This window comes from Hevea brasiliensis, unplaced genomic scaffold (genome assembly GCF_030052815.1).
Source record: "Hevea brasiliensis isolate MT/VB/25A 57/8 unplaced genomic scaffold, ASM3005281v1 Scaf437, whole genome shotgun sequence".
NCBI lineage: Eukaryota > Viridiplantae > Streptophyta > Magnoliopsida > Malpighiales > Euphorbiaceae > Hevea > Hevea brasiliensis.
In genome coordinates, this window is record NW_026614959.1 from 565 (window position 1) to 17,687 (window position 17,123).

A 17,123-nucleotide genomic window follows, 5' to 3' on the forward strand; every position below is an offset into this window, starting at 1 on the left:
TTAATTATTTTTTAAAAAAAATTTAATTATTTTCTTATTTCAATAATAAATAAATGATATAATATAATAGATTAAAAATTTTATATTCATTTTAATAATACAATAAATGATATAATATATTAATTTAATAATTGTATATTTACTTTAATAATAAAATAAATAATATAATATAATATAATAAATTTATAATTTTATATTTATTTCAATAATAAAATAAATTATATAATATATACTCTTATTAGTTATTTTACATATCAATAGTAAAACCTAAATATAATTTTACCAAACACTTAACATAAATGAGCTATCATCAGCTAGCGGTTATCAACTAATAGTAATAACTACAGCTAACAGTTATCAGCTATATTCAATATTCAATAGTTAGACTAAAACAGGCCCTTAGTTAGACTAATAGTTAGACTGTTATGGCTAGACTTCTACGGAAGCTTTCTTCTTGAGCATATAGCAGACAGACCCAACAATTCCAAACATCAGAGCAGAGAAAAGGAAGTCCATTCATATCTTCAAGGTAGAATTCAATTAAAACCTTAATTGTATTTACCAAACCCATCACCTTTTAACATCCAAACACCGATCATACCCACTGAACATATGATGCTTCCTCAAATTTCTTGAACCATACCAACAGCTGAAATAACAATATAGATCATTGCCGTCTCCAGATTCATTTTTGAAATGGTATCTACATTTCACTTGGAAACCAGAGTCGTCTATATGGAGTTTGTTGAATGCTATAACAGAACAGAGAATGAAACCCAGGAACTCGCTATTAGCCCAATGTGAAGGCAGCTGGATTGTTGTGGAAAATCCTATATTTTGATGGCTAAACCACTTTGAAATTTAAGATCCAGAGAAGCATAAACAAGATTCCCTTGCCACCACAGAAGGTATCTGCACCATGACTTCTAATTAACAAGGAATACGATCAGTAAAGAAAAAGAAAAAATGGATGAGGAAGACAGAAATAGACCTGATTGCACAGCCTTTTGGAATAACAATGAATTTTTGTTAGTGCATATGCCATGATACGCTTCTTTGCCAAATTATTCAACTGGTAACAATTAGTGAAAAGGAATTCAAAAATGTTTCCTTCCACTCCTGTTGATTCACTAGTTACAGAACGCAGAGAAATGCAATTTTCTGCATCTAATTTTGTCAGCCGGGGTGGAAGTGCAGGTATTAATCTTAGCTGCAGGCAATCTCTTAAGCCGAGGTACTCCAGCTTTTCGAGCTGAAGATGTTTTGAGGTATCTCTGAAAATAAGTTTCCACTTAGATCTAATGCTTCTAGTGAGAATAAGAAGCCAATAGCATTAGGCACATTCAATATGCTGCAATCATTTAGATATAGCTTACGCAAGAACCTCAGATCTCTCCACTGGAATTCTGCGATGGCCATTGACAATGGAAAAATTCTTTCCCAAGTAGAGACACCAAGTTTTTCCCAGATAGAGACACCACTCAATTTAAGTTTTTTGCAGTTTCTCAGTTGCAAGATAGAAAGACCACTCAAATTTTTCATTGGTGAGGGCACCTTTCTTATCGCTGTTCCATCTAAGTGAAGAAATCTCAATGAATCCCTGTCACACGAAATTTCTGGAAACTCTCAAATCTGGAGCAGCCTGAGAGATTAAGCCTTGGCAAATATTTCAACTTACAAAAACTACTCGGAAGAATATGAAATATTGTGCAGTTTTGCAGGCCTAGTTCCTCAAGTTCAAAGCAATACTCTATTGATGAGGGAATTTCTTCGATCTTTGTCCCATCTAAAAGCAACTTCTTTATGTTACTCGAAACCTCTGGAAACCTAGTGATTCTTGTGCAGCCAGAAAGAATAAGCTTTTCAAAAGATGCCAACTTAGAAACATCACAAGGAAGATTCTTGAGCCTTTTGCAGTTTGTAAGATCCAAACAAGAGAGTCTAGAGAGACTACCAATTGAAGAGGGAATTTCTTCTATTGCAGTTTCACTCAAGTACAAGAATCTCACTTTCCCTGAAATATTTGGAATCCTGGTGATATCAGGGCAGCCAGAGAGATTAATAGTCACAAGGGATTTCAATAAACAAATGCTTTCTAGAAGATTGCTGATTCTTTTGCAATCCTTCAAATCCAATGTTATGAGATCACTGAGATGCCCAGTTGATTTGGGAAGTTCTTCTATTGCAGTCCCTTTTAAGTTTAAATACACTATGTTCTTTGCAGTCTCTGGACACTTCATAAGATTTGAACAGTCAGAAAAGTTAAGAGTCTTAAGCGATCTCAGATTAATAACACTAGGAAAGGTCTCAAGGCTTGTGCAGTATCTCATATTCAAATCACCGAGCTTCTCTAAAGACTGAATAGATGAGGGAACTTCTACCAAGTTAGTACAGTATTCAAAATTCACTCTCTCGAGAATCTTAGCCAGAGAGAGGTCAGGCACTGTAGATAAGTGCTCAGAATTGCTAAGGTTAATCTCTTTCAAACTCGCAAGATTCAGCAAAAACAATACAATAGGATACAACAATAGGCACATGCCCAAACTAAAATGTATTTTCAAAAGGAAATGACGGAAGAAAGGGAATCAAGAAAATAATGCAGCATACCTGTACTCCTGTCCATAACTGTCTAACATTGCTGTAAGCCAGGTTAAGTTCAACAAGGTTCTCTGCCTGGAAATTGGATGGCAAAGAGCTCAGAGGGCATCGATTCCAATGGAGATACCTCAACTTATCAGAAAGGAACTCAAGGCCACGAGGAAGGTGCAGTTTACAGTTATTTCTAATTGTAAAATTGTAGATTTTGAGCAATCTAAGGTTATACATCCTCAAAAAGGCTGTTGAAATCAAGTCCACTTCTCCTATTTGAGATGTGTCTAACCATATCCCTTCAACCCTTTCAGTTCCCTGAAGATCACAGATAAGTATAAATAAAGCACAGGTTACCCCAATTTATTAAGCTTACTTCGATAAACACATAAATAGAAACACATGTAAGTATAAAAACATATAGAATGCATATGGCTCTCACCAGATTTTTGGTTAACACTTGACAGACATCACAAGATCTCCACAATCTACTGCGTTTTCCCAGCCCCTTAATAGATTCTTGGTGAACAATTTCATAAGCCATTTGTTGCAACAAGTCATGCATTTTCAACTTGTTATGTAGGACAGTGACAAGGCATTTATCAACAAGAACAGTAATTCCAATTCCTGCTGAGACACCACAACCATCTAGTATTCTCTCTACGAAGTCAATTTGCTGCCCCCTAAAAAAATATGCAATATCAAGAAATATACTTTTCTCTTCATCATCTAGCACTTCAAAACTTATTCTCAACACATGAAAAATTCTAGGCTGAGGAATTTTTCCAAGTTTATCCAGTGCACTTTCCCAATATTGTTCTGTTCTGCGAAACAGAAAAGAACCAATAACTTTAATTGCCAAGGGGTTGCCATGAGCATATTTAACAGCTCTATTTTATAGCTCCATTCTATCTTTCCTTGGATACTTCTCCTTAAAAGCATTCAAACTGAACAAATGCTGAGCATCATCATCATTCCCTCAACTTTATATACTTCATCAACTCCTTTCATAAGAACATGCGTGTCTCTAGATGTCACAATAACTCTACTTCCCAAACCAAAATTGCATCTTCCAATTACGAATTCTAATTGATCTACATCATTCACATCATCATGAACAAGCAAAACCTTTTTGCGCTGGAGCCTATCCTTAATGGAAATGGTAATATGTAGATGTTCTTCATCCAGTATTTCAGAAAGGAGTTTTTCTCTTAAACAAACAAGCCCACCAAATTGCTTTGATTCTTCCTTAACATTTTCAAGAAAGCAGCAAGCTTCAAATTGACTTGAGAGTGTATTGAAAATAGCTCCAGCAATAGTCGTTTTACCTATGCCACCCATTCCCTAAATTCCCACAATTCGAACTTTTGATGATCCATTCTGTAGTAAATCTATAATCTCTGTAATGCGTGAGTCAATTCCAATCAGGCCCTTTAAGTCTCTTGAGGGTGCATGATTCAATTTCTTCAAAATATGTTCCACAATTTCTTTCTCAAGTTTAGCATCAGACCTAATGATGAATAAAAAGTATTGAGACAACCAAAGAGTTATGTTACACCAACATTTTCCTTCAAGCCGTGCATTTTTATAACAAAACGATCCAAATAAATTAAAAAAAAAAAAAAAAGAGACAATTTAATTAAAAAAGAAAGGGTTTCGAGCTTAAACATTTAGGCAAGAGAGCCAACTACGGACCCATATATATCTGAGCAACATAAAATTAGTGCTATGGCTTAACTTAATATGCAATGAAATTTTGTTTGGTCAAACCCTAGCTTTCCATTTCCATGTTTAAGTTCTGCAATCAATTGTTAGTTCTAATTCTAAATTTTACTAGCAAAAGCTTTTTTTAAATGAGTATAAATAATATATTATCTGCTATTGTAATTAATTATCAATTGCAAAGAATTTTTTTTTTTCACCTGTTCTCAATGTTCCCTTATGAGACCTTAAACAAAAAATAAAAGTAATATATACATACCTGATCACTCGGGAATCCCATCCAGATATACCAGCTGCTTTCAACAAGTTAGCCTTCCACCTGGGCACCTTTTCTACTTTCTCCTTAAAGTTCTTCTCAAGCTTAGTAAGTGCATGTGCAAAACACCCACTTTGTTCTTCTACATTGGATGGATCTACATGGTAGAAAATTGGTAAAACAATCTGTCCATAAGTTTCCTTGCATTCAAGTATTTTCACCATTTCATCCAAACACCATGGAGAAGATGCATAGTTTTTTGAGAAAATGATTATAGAAATCATTGATTCTTCAATTGTTCTCAAAAGTGCCGGTGTTATTTCTTCCCCTCTTTCAAGGTTATTGTCTATGAAGGTTTTGATTTTTTTACCACATAAAGCTTCATATAGATGGCTAGTAAAATTTTCAAGGGTGTCCTCTCCTCTGAAGCTGAGAAAGACATCATACTTCCATTTATGTGCAGTGGAAGAAGTTGCCATAATGAACAGTTACAATGGTGTTCGTAGCAAAATCACTTCAGAATAGAAATCAATAAAGGCTCCCTCTTTTCCTGGTGAAGAAAAAAAGGAATCATCATCAACGAATGTTACAATATTGAAACAATGAACTTGTTTCGTGTAAGTGAATGAGTTTCACAAAAAATTTATGACCAATTCACACAGCATGTTTGGTATGCAAAAGTTCATTTGGAATTCCACGTTCTATTTCTTTGAGTATGCAAACTGGGGGAGGGGACTCGAAGCTGCGTCTACCTGGTGAGTTATTGTTAACGTAAATGTTTTAGCCTTAGATTTACCCAATGGTTGAGCTTTAGATCAAAGGAAAATTACATAACAAACTAATTTTATTTTCTTTATGATTTTTTTATCATCACATGCATGAGTTGTTTAGAAAAATCAAATTACCTTTCTAAGCATAGAATAAAAGTTTTGACTTACAATGAAACGATGGAAACCATGACAAAAATTTCTGTTTTGATAAGCTAATAGTGAGAACCAAATAGAGAGAGTCCATCAAAAGACTCCATCATCTCAGTTGAATCGTAGATGCAGAGAGACGACGACGACAACAAGTGATAAAGACTTTTGCCTTGGTTCCTTTAGGTATTACTTCTTCCTTGATCTTTGTTTTAAGGCCTCTGTTTCCTATTTAGGTAGTACTTCTTCCTCGATCTGTGATGGGTTTCCTCATAGCAGATGCCGTGGTAGTAACTTTCTATGGAGAATAAAATCTTAAATTGAATAAATTCCAACAATCCTCCAGCAAGACTTCAAGAAGAAACCAAGCAAGAAAATTCTCGTAAGCTAAACAATCATGAGGATGAAGCATGGAATCATAAATGAAGGAAAATTTGATAAGTGCATAATTTATTAATTTTACTTCCATCACATTTAATGTTTCTAGGGTATCTTTATGCCTAATTCAGTTGATTAAAGTATAATTATCTATTAGGCATATATTTAGAGAGTTATTGAAATAATTGTGTTAAATGGAAAAATTTTCAGCATTTGCATTAATTTGACTCTTGCTATATTTTTCAGGATTTTCGTGAAGTCCCAGAACATAGAAGTGTGAAAGGAAACTTGGAAAGGTTGAAGGATTGAGAAGCGTTGTTGATACAAAGTACACGGGTCGTGTAAGCACAACCACAGACCCGTGTAGCATTCTGCCAGAAGAAATCCAGAGAACCGAGGAAGAAACAAAGTACATGGGCCGTGTAACTTGACCCGTGTAAATCCTGGAGACCCATGTAACCTTCTGTGCCAATGCAAGACATACCCATTCAGCTCCAGTAAGTTACACGGCCCTAGGCCATGTAGTGATACACGGGCCGTGTATCTGTCGACAATCAGTTTCTGATTTTGCTCCAATTGCAGTTTTTAACAGAGACTCTAAAACCTAACCCTAGACTACTTATTATAAATAGAAGAGGCAGCAGCCGACACAAGGGACCATTGAGCAGCCTCTCGAAAAGAGAGAATTAGACTTTCATTCTCTATTCACATTCTAGATTTCTTCAATTTTTTTCTTTAATTTTTCTGTAAGCCATGAACATGAGTGGCTAAATTTTTAATTCAGTTCAAGGGATTCAAGTTCTTTTGCTTGATTTGTGAGACCAGGTTTTTAATTTAATTTATGTCTTTTTGAATATCTATTGTTTTCTGATTTCATTATCTTTGATCTATTGAATGATTTGCTAAAAAGGCCTATTAGTTAATTGTTTGATGTGGTCAAGTGCTAGTTCATCTTCATAATCCGTAATTGTTGTGTAAGATTGAAAATGAGTAGCAATTAGGTTTTATTGATTATGATCCCAGTGTTCGATAATAACTTAAGGAAACAATAGAGTGAATTAAATGATTTATGCTTCATAAATTATTGTTCAGCTTAACTACTTTCTATTTTTAAAGCAGTTATTAATTTGATGAGAATTGCTTAATACTAATTCAGTTAATAATTAGAGTCAACAAGGGTGCTGGGCTCGAATTGATGAGTATAGGGAAGTTAGGGATTTTACCTCGCTGTTTGGTAAATCTACGTTAAGTATTCAATAAGAGATAACTGTATTTCTTTTGTCTATGATCAAATCAATGCATTGGAATGCGAATTATCTTGGACTGAAATTTGTTTAATTTAAGAATTTCTTATTTAATTTTAGATCTTAATTTTTTATTTTTGAATTCTTCTTTGGATTGCGAATTACCCCCCCTCCCCCCAACCTTTGTTTCTTTTTCCATTACACAAGCGCATGAAATTTAATAATTCAGTCTCTAGGGTTCGACCTAGATTGACCACTTACTGCAGAAAACATTTGGAGGTGACTCTGGACAGTGGCAGATCTGGTCAGAGCTCTGTCAGTGCACTACTGGTGCTGCTGCTGCGGCTGCTGGGACTGATCTCCAGTACCTATACGCGATGGAAAACCAACGCGCTAAGCATAACGCTTAGTGGTGCATAATTTATAATAACAATAATTTAACAATTGAAATAATAATTGCAATTCGTAATTTCTGAGTCTTTTATATTTTTTATTACAATTTGAAAACAATTAAAATTATTGGGATCTTTTCTGTTTACTTATTGTATATTCAGTATTAATTAATCATTATCAATGCCCAAGAAACCTATAACAAATTATAAAAGCTGGATGCACGGAAGTATACTGGTTAGACAACCATATGTCTATCCAGTATACGTCTGTCAGGCACGAGGCCAGCTGTCGGGCACGAGACCCGCTGTCAGGCTTGTAAAGCCAGAAATAAAATAGGCACAATGGCCAATAAGTAGGCATATAGCCTGTAGAACAATCATACCAGACATATATTGTCAGTTCATGATTTTTTCGGTAGGCAGTACTGCTATCTGTAGTCTCTAATTAGTATACCAATTTATCCAAACTAAATAAATAAGTCTAGGTATACTATGGGCAATTAATCATGATTTTAATTATTTTAGTACTATTCACTATTACTATTTTCTGGTACTGTTCATTGGTACCATTAATTTCATATTAATAGGACATTAGTCCCAATTTACATATTTATATCATTTTTAATATTTAATTAGACTTATGAGCATTTTAATTACCATGTATAGCATTTTTCCCATGAACCTTTCTTTAGGTTCATTTTGATGTGTTATCTTTATCTAGGAATTTGACTAGGTTAGAATGTCTATTTGATCACACTTCCTTCATAACAATTGCTCCTCTATGTTTAAACTTAAATATCAGTTTCTGAATCACTCAATTTGGGTTATAGAACTCAAGTTATGGTCAAAATACCATAACTGGTCCATTTGCCTCTAAGCTGTCCAGAATTGACAATTCCTGGTCAATAAACTTTGACCAGTCATTTGATCATTTTATGTTCATTTTTAGACTTAGGTTCCTTCACAAGATATGCTCCTCTATGTCTTAGGGACTCCCAAGTACAATTTCATAATTTTTCAAGCTTGGTATAGTGAGTTATGGTCAATGTATTGACCTGGACTCTTAATCCTATAAAGGCAATAGTCAAACCTCAGGGCAGTATGTTTGACCCTCTTTTTAGGGTCTTTACACTTAGAATTTGGCAAAGGTGTCTAACTCAATGTTTTAGCCCTAAGTATCATGTTTCCATATCATATTGGCACATCTCAAATGGAATTTCCTAGTGGGAGTTATGGCCAAATGAACACACAGGTAAATGGCATTCTGGGTTCAGTTTAACATTTCCAGATTTCAATTCCTAACTTTGGCTAATATTTTTCCTAGGATGCAATGGTTTTTGGGGCTTAGTCAAAGCATAAAAATTGTTGAGCTATATCTTATAAAACTTTTGGCACTCGTTTCACTCAATTTGCAACTTTAGAGACCAAGTTATGGCATTTTTGCCAAAACTAGTCAAGTATACCACAGGAACAGTATTTTGGACAATTTCTGGGTTGGCAGTTTTAGTGACCCAAATTGTGCTAACAATTTGACTTAGTTAAAGGAAAACTGGGTCAAGTGGTCTTCATGAAAATTGTAGCCCTATGTCTAAGCTTTTCATTTATGTAAATTTTAGGTCATTTGGACCAGTATAGAGAGAGTTATGACCAAATGAACACGTAATGTTCATTTGGTCATTTTTTGGGTTTCAGTGTTTGGTTATCCGAGTTTGGTTAGAGAATTGGTCATGATTTTGATAGCATTTGGGTAGGATTTCTTCTTGAAAAATAAAGGTTTGGATGTCCCAAAATACCTCCAATTGGCCTCATACCAATTGGGGTAACCCAAAGGGAGATATAGCAATAAAAAGCTACTGGATTCAACAACAACACAAATTGCAGAAAATTCACACTCCCAATTTCAATCTCCTCCTTCTTCCAAACTCCAAATAAGCATATATAGCACTTCTATAAGCATCAATCTCAACTTAATTAGGTCAAATTCATACTTTTACACAAGGTTCTCAATCATCTACACAAACTCTAGTTTCCAAAGTTTCAAATTTACACAAACCCTACACAATCAACTCCCAACATTTCAACTCATCACACATTCTCATGGAACCATTTTTTTTCATTACTTAAAAGTAACAAACTTCAAGTTCCATGGCTGCCAAAAATCAAGAGTTCTTTCTTTCAAATTTTCTTTTCAATTTCATGCAAATTTTCACTTAATTTAGCATGATATTCATGCTTAAAGAGGAGATTAAAAGTTTAAAGCACTAACCTTTTTAGGTGTCTTGCTAAATTTCAATTTTCTTACTTCTTTTTGGTATCTATAGCTTCCTTAGGGTGTGGGGAGTATTTTTTATGAAAAGAGGTTAAGGTTTTATGGGGAGAAAGCTTGGGAAATCAAGCTTTGAGAAAGAAGAAAATGGAGGGAGAGAGAGCTTCCATGGTGCCAGCTCAAAGAGAGACAAGAGGAAGATGAAGAAGACTTGTGGTTGATAAATTTTTGTCTCTATATTCTATAATTATTGTACTTTAATTTTTTTTTTAATGCCATAAGTCTTTTTATTTTCCTTTCTTTTCTTTTCTTCTTTTCTTCTTCTTTCTCTTCTTTTCTCATTTCCCACTAATAAATTTATAATTTTAATTTATTTTAATTCTCTCAAATTTTAATTTGACATGTAGGTCAAAATTCACATCTGAGGGTGAAATGACCAAAATGCCCTCCATAGTGCATATCGGGTTATTTTTATTATTTTATACCAATTAATAAATTCTCTAAATTTTTTTCCTATATTTTTTTTACATTTATTTCTTCAATTTATGCCTCCTCACTATAGTTTAGGTGTAGTTCTAGACATTTTGACTGTCCGAACAGACATTAGTCATCGGAACAGTAAAATATACGGACTACCTATGGTGAGGGCGTTACATCATCCCAATTTTTTAATGCATTTTTATTAAATCCAATCCAAACATTTAATCATTGAGGAATGAGATTGATGAGTCACTAGTTTAACTAGTGGATTAATGATTCATTTAATAGGTCATCAAAAATTAATTAAATATAGACTAATTAAATATAATATCTAACAATTAGCTAACTTTTTCTTGGATTTGCTATTGGGGTACTGGCCATTTTGGCTAACACCACCCCTTCCCTTTCTTTTTCCTTTCAAATTTGTTTTTTCTCCTTTTTATTTTTTTTATTTTTCTTTGCTTTTTCTTTTTTTTGTGTATTTTTAAAAATAATTTCCAAAATTTGTTTCTGTTCTTATTTTCTTTATTTCTCTTTACTTTCTTGTGTTTTGTTCTTAGGTTTCTTGCTTTTGTTCCTCAAAGTTGGGGATTTGGTTTGTCTCCCATTTATATGGAGCGATTTGTGTTGTTGTTTTTTTTTTTTTTAGGTTCCCAGTTCAATGAGTTGTTTTGTAAATATTAATTTTCTTTTATTGAAGCCTAGTAGTGTGATTCATTCCTCTAGTGGAATTAACAGCTCAAATTCATTGCGTTCATTATACACAACTAGTTTCTGGCAAGAGCAAACATAGAATTAAACATAGAGGCAGGTCAAAACTTGAATATTCATATAATTATTATAAGTAAAAAATTTTAAATTACACCTTTATAAAACAATAATCAATATACATTAGCAAGGAAGGTTCATAAATTCTTTTGTTGATAAATCATATATTTTATTAATTTTAAATAATTAAAAAAAAACAACGAAAAAAGGTTCATAAATCATAATTAATATTCATTACATTATTTTCTAGTCGTTGGTTTGAAGATTAATTTTTAGAAATTTTTTTTTTAGAATATTATTGCCCAATTGGGGGGACTGCGAAATGGTGGTGTTGGGAATGTGCTGTGTGGCTCTCGTGAAGCGAATGATCACTAAGAACAAGGTTCATGACATGAGAAGGGACCTCTTCTATCCAAACAAGTTCCTCTCCACAACATTTAAACGAGGCTTTGGCAAGAGAATGGACAACTAACTTACCTTCCCTATCTGGTACCAACATAATTCAAAGGAAAAGTGCTACCATTATGCAGATTGACCATTTTAGCTAAACCAAATTCCAATATCACTTTCTCAAAACCCATCTCCACCGCTCTTTGGATCGCAAACATTGTTGCTTCAATATCAACTTCTAATACATCCATATCTGGGTCTCTTTTCCTAACACCCAACCCCATTTGCACCCTTATTGCATGGTCTCTTATAATCATACCTAAACCACTTTGCCCACACTCTAATGCAACATCTGAATAAATTTTAACAATACCTTAAGGCGTGGGTTGCCATCTGACATTTGCGTGAGTTGGTTTGGTTATCTTTAGAGGAGAATAAAAACCCTAATACTCACTCAAGAAGGAAATAGCCTAATCAACTATAACTGGAACTGAGAGAGTTGTTTTTTGGAAAACTAGTACATTTCTTGCATGCCATAATGCCCATGCTATCATAAAACCTAACTCAAATCACTCATTGGAAAGAGAAGACCTCAGTTTAGCAAACCAATCGATAAGACTCTTATCATTAGAAACAGAGTCAATTCATAGTAGGGAGAAACGCCACACAAGTTGAGCTATAATACAATCTCTCAATACATGCTCTATTAACTCCACCTTATTGAGATACTATCAACTACAACATTCATGCCTCTTGTGATCAGTGCCAAGAGCACAGGCAATAAATTTGAGTAAGCCCAATGTATAAAATGCCTCATCTTTGGAGGAACTGACAATAGCCACAAATTTTTCCAAAAAGACTTCCAATCAAAACTGAAGAGGAAGAAACATTGCTAGAAGATTTATGCATCAACACCACATAAGCACTGCGGATAGAGAAGATACCAGGCCTGTTATGATGCTAACCCAGTTTGCGTTTTAATAGGGAGCAACAAAGGGGAATAACAAGAATTTGCTCAACCTCAAAAGGCATAAAGATTTGGTTGACAAACCCCAAATTCCAGTGATTCTCTTCATCCAAAATAAGGTCACTGACTTTAGCATCTTCATTAAGTAAATACAGAGGAGACCAAATACAGAAACCATTCTATTTAACAAGCCAATTATATTTCCAAATCTTGATCTGTGTTCCATCATCCGCCAAACATCTCGAAACTTTTTCAACCACTCAACAGGCTTGTAAAATACTCCTCCAAGCACAACTAGGTTGATAACCTAGTTTGGCTTCAAGGAAAGAACTCCTTGGATGATATCGTGACCTAAATATTTTGGATAGTAATGAAGTTGAATTCTCCATAATCCTCCAGCAATGCTTAGCCAACATTGCTAAATTAAAATATTTAAAATCTCCAGAGCCAACACCCTCGTGCCTTTGATAAGCATAATCAATTACAAGAGCACTGATGTATGTGATGCTCACTGTCCTTTTGATGCATGCATTTTATATCATCATTTAGGTATAATTTTTATACATAATTTACCCTTGTTCATAGCTATTACTATAGATATTAGCATATATTCAGTCAATTTTTTCCTTTTTACACTTTTTAGTTTAATTTTTAGAATTTATTTGTTTTGTTTGTTAAATTTTGAGAATTTTGGTGTATTTTGATCATAGCAGCTATTTAGAAGAAATTAGAGTTGAATTGCAAAATTTTGAAGTTGAGTTAAAGAAACCAAAAGTTGCACAACCTACGACACAACATCTGTCACAGGTTGTGTCGCAGGTTGTGTCGTTGTCAGATATGAAGTTTTTCTAAGGCAGAAGGTTTCACAACCTGCGACACAAGGCACAACATAACCGATTTAGCTTGTGTCGTTTTAATAAAAATGGCTAACGTGGCACTTTCGTCCCTTTGATTTAATACATCACTTTCTCCAGAATCTTCTGCCTTTTTACCCATTTTAGGCCAAACCTCTGAACCATATAAAAACTTCATTTTCTATTTCTTTGAAAAAGGAGAAAAAGAGGGAGATTTTGCAAGAGAGAGAGAAAGGAAGAGAAGCTCGTGAAATCATTTTGCAGCAGCAGCAGAGGACGCCTTCTGCAACATTCCAGCAGCAGATTCTTTATCATTTTACTAGGTTTTTCTGTTCCTTAGCTTAGATTTTCATTATTTCTTCATTTTTATTTTCACTGTTGTTCCTTGTATTTTTTAGGTACTTTTCTTATTTACGAGACGATCGAAAAGCACAAGTGATACTGAATTGTTGTTCAACCCTGAAATTGAAAAATTATGTCGAGCCAACAAAAAGGAATCTAAGAGGAGAAAGGAAGAAGAAAAAGAAGAACAACAAAGGTTTGAGCAAGAGGAGAAAATTGAAAATATGGAGAATCAAAATAGAGCTATTGGTGGAAATAATGGAGGAAATGAGCAAAACAAGTAGAATGAAGTTGTTAATCAAAATGATCCTCAGAGAAGATCCATGTTAGATTATGCTTTTCCTAGATGTGCATATGTGAGAGATAGCAGACCTATTATTGGAGCTAATCAATTTGAGTTAAAGACCGGTCTTATTCAAATGGTTCAGAATTCACAATTTGGAGGTAGTCCACTTGAAAATCCTCAATCTCATTTGAAGAAATTTTTGATGATATGTGGCACACAAAGACAGCCTGGAGTTTCAGATGAAGTGATTCGGCTCACCTTATTTCCATTCTCTCTTCGGGATTCAACATTAGAGTGGTATGACTCACTTCCACAAGCTACTATAGCTACTTGGGAGCAGCTATCTCAAGCTTTTCTATCTCAGTTTTTCCCACCTAGGAAGACCACTCATTTGAGGAATTTGATGGTAGCTTTTAAACCAAGGGATGATGAAACTTTGTATGAATCTTGGATGAGATTTAAGGAGCTTGAAAGGTAATGTCCTCATCATGAAATACCCAAATGAATGATTGTTCAGAATTTCTACACCAGAGTTACTCCAGCCATAAGAAACACAATTGATTCACAAGCAGGAGGAGATTTCATGAGAATGACAAGTGAAGAATGCTATGATCTATTAAAGAAGATTGCTCATAATACCCATTTATGGGGAAATCCTAGAGCACTTAAGCCAAAGAAGGCTGGGATTTATGAACTTGACTCAGTTAGCTACATGAATGCAAGATTTGATCAGTTGACTCAGCTTCTTAGTGATTTTTGCACAAAGCCAACAACCTCAACTCCTACAACTATGCAACAAGTTGCCTACACAGATGGAACCCAAAGCTATGGAGTTGATTACTTTTCTTATGGTGATGATTATTTGTAAGAACAAGCTGCCTATGCAGGAGGTTATCAACAGAAACCTATGGGAAATTCTTACTCCAATGTGAACAACTCAACATGGAGACCACAAGCAACTTTCGCTCAACAAAGTCAAAGCTCAAATTACGCTCATAACCAGCAGTACATGCAGCAGAATAGGCCTCAATTTCAGCCCACAAGGCAGCCACAACCTGGATATCAAGCAAGAGCACAACAATCCCTTCCACCTCATGAACCGAAGCCAACCTTGGAAAGCATGATGGAGAAAATTTTTTGCTGAACAAAGCAAGATGAATAGCAAATTGGAGAAAGAAATGTAACACGTGAGACAAACCATGGATCAATTACAAGCCCACAATCGTATGTTGAAAACTCAATTAGCTCAATAAGTAAGCTCATTAGGAAGTAAATCCTATGGCAAACTACCTAGCCAACCACAAAATCCTCATGAACAATGTAAGGTTGTGACCTTGAAAAGTGATAAGAAAGTTGGTCAAGAGAGTGAAAACAAGAGAGAAGAAAAAGAGAGCAAAAAAGACGAAAATTCAGTTGAGAGCAAGAAAAATAAAAAAGAAGAAGAAAGCAAATGTGAGCAAGATGAGGGAGAGAAACCATACATCCCACCTGAGCCTTACAAGCCCACCCTTCCCTACCCTCAAAGATTCATCAAACATAAACTAGACAAACAATTTGGCAAATTTCTTAAAGTTCTAAAGAAGTTGTATATCAATGTGCCATTCACTGAAGCATTATCCCAAATGCCAAGTTATGCCAAGTTTTTTAAGGAGATTCTTACCAACAAGAGAAGGCTAGAAGATTATGATACCATCAACTTAGGAGAGCAATGTAGTGTTATAATTCAGAAGAAGTTATCTCCCAAACTCAAAGATCCGGGTGTGTTTTCCATTCCTTGTCATATAGGTGATAATTGTGTGGCAAATGGCTTATGTGACCTTGGAGCTAGTGCCAGCCTAATGTCACTTTCAATATATGAGAAGTTGAATATGGGAGAGTTGAAGCCCACAAACATTTATCTTTCATTGGCTGACCGTTCAATTAAGAATCCAGAAGGCATTCTAGAAAATGTGCTTATCAAGGTTGGAAATTTCTATATTCCGGTGGACTTTGTCATTTTAGATATGAAAAAAGACACAAAAATTTCTATCTTATTGGGAAGACCTTTTTTGGCAACAGCTGGTGCATTAATTTATGTAAAGGGTGAGAAATTGACACTTAGAGTGAGAGATGATCAAATGATATTCAACATCAATCCAGCCATGAAAAGGAAACATGAAGAAGTTGAGTCTTGTTTGGGGTAGACATTATTAATGAGATTGTTCAAGAGCTTTTCAGAAAAATCTATCCACAAGACCCTCTTGAAAATTGCTTAGTCCATGGTGGGAGCATTGATGATGACAATCACAACATAGTTGCTTTTGCACTATACTTGGAGAGCTATCCACCACATCCTGAAGCCACAATTTTTCAGCTTGAAGAAGTGCAAATTTTGGAGATTAAACCACCATCATTAAAGGTAGAGGATGCCCCAAAGGTAGATCTTAAACCTCTTCCTTCCAATCTCAGGTATGCTTTTCTTGGACCCAATGGAACATATCCTGTTATAATTAATGCATCTTTGACTGATATTGAGATTAACAAATTGTTGAGAGTTTTGAGAGAATATAGGAGAGTTTTGGGTTATACAATTGATGATATAAAGGGAATTAGTCCAACAGTCTGTATGCATAGGATTTTCCTAGAGCCAAATAGTAGACCTTCTATTGAACACCAAAGAAGATTGAATCCTACAATAAAGGATGTTCTGAAAAAGGAAATCCTGAAATTACTAGCTGCTAGAATTATTTACCCCATTTTTTACAGTGAGTGGGTTAGTTCTGTGCATGTTGTACCAAAAAAAGGTGGGGTGACAGTTGTTAAAAATGAGAATAATGAATTGATACCCACTAGAACTGTTACAGGCTGGAGAATGTGCATAGACTATAGGAAGTTGAACAATGCTATAAGAAAAGACCATTTTCCCCTTCCTTTTATGGATCAAATGTTAGAGAGATTAGCCAAGCATTCTTACTTTTGTTACCTAGATGGATATGAGCTAGAAGGACCAGCATCAGTATGCTGTCCTATACCATGTGATTGCTGCTGCTCTGTACTCTCATGTCCCCCATTTACCAACACATAAGCATCACCCCTCTTTACACAAATTTTCATTTGAGTCATAATAATTCTATCTAGAAAAGACTGGCCAACTATAGACACCATAGCATACTGGTTAGGGTTAAAACCAAATGATTTGGCAATTACAGTCACCATCCCTCCAATAACTATACTGCCAGCTGAATGCTTAAAGACTATATGTTCCATATGTGAGCAAAGAAAATAAGCACCAT

The 17,123-nt window shown here is 34.7% G+C and overlaps 1 non-coding gene and 1 pseudogene across 1 annotated transcript; both read right to left on the reverse strand.

The window, feature by feature from the left end:
- Positions 1-450: 450 nt before the first annotated feature.
- On the reverse strand, positions 451-5,741 carry LOC110639413 (disease resistance-like protein DSC1; annotated as a pseudogene).
- An 8,498-nt stretch (positions 5,742-14,239) lies between these two features.
- On the reverse strand, positions 14,240-14,346 carry LOC131177386 (small nucleolar RNA R71). The gene has a single exon (XR_009146903.1). It is a non-coding gene; the product is annotated as a small nucleolar RNA R71 (small nucleolar RNA).
- Between the last annotated feature and the right edge of the window lie 2,777 nt (positions 14,347-17,123).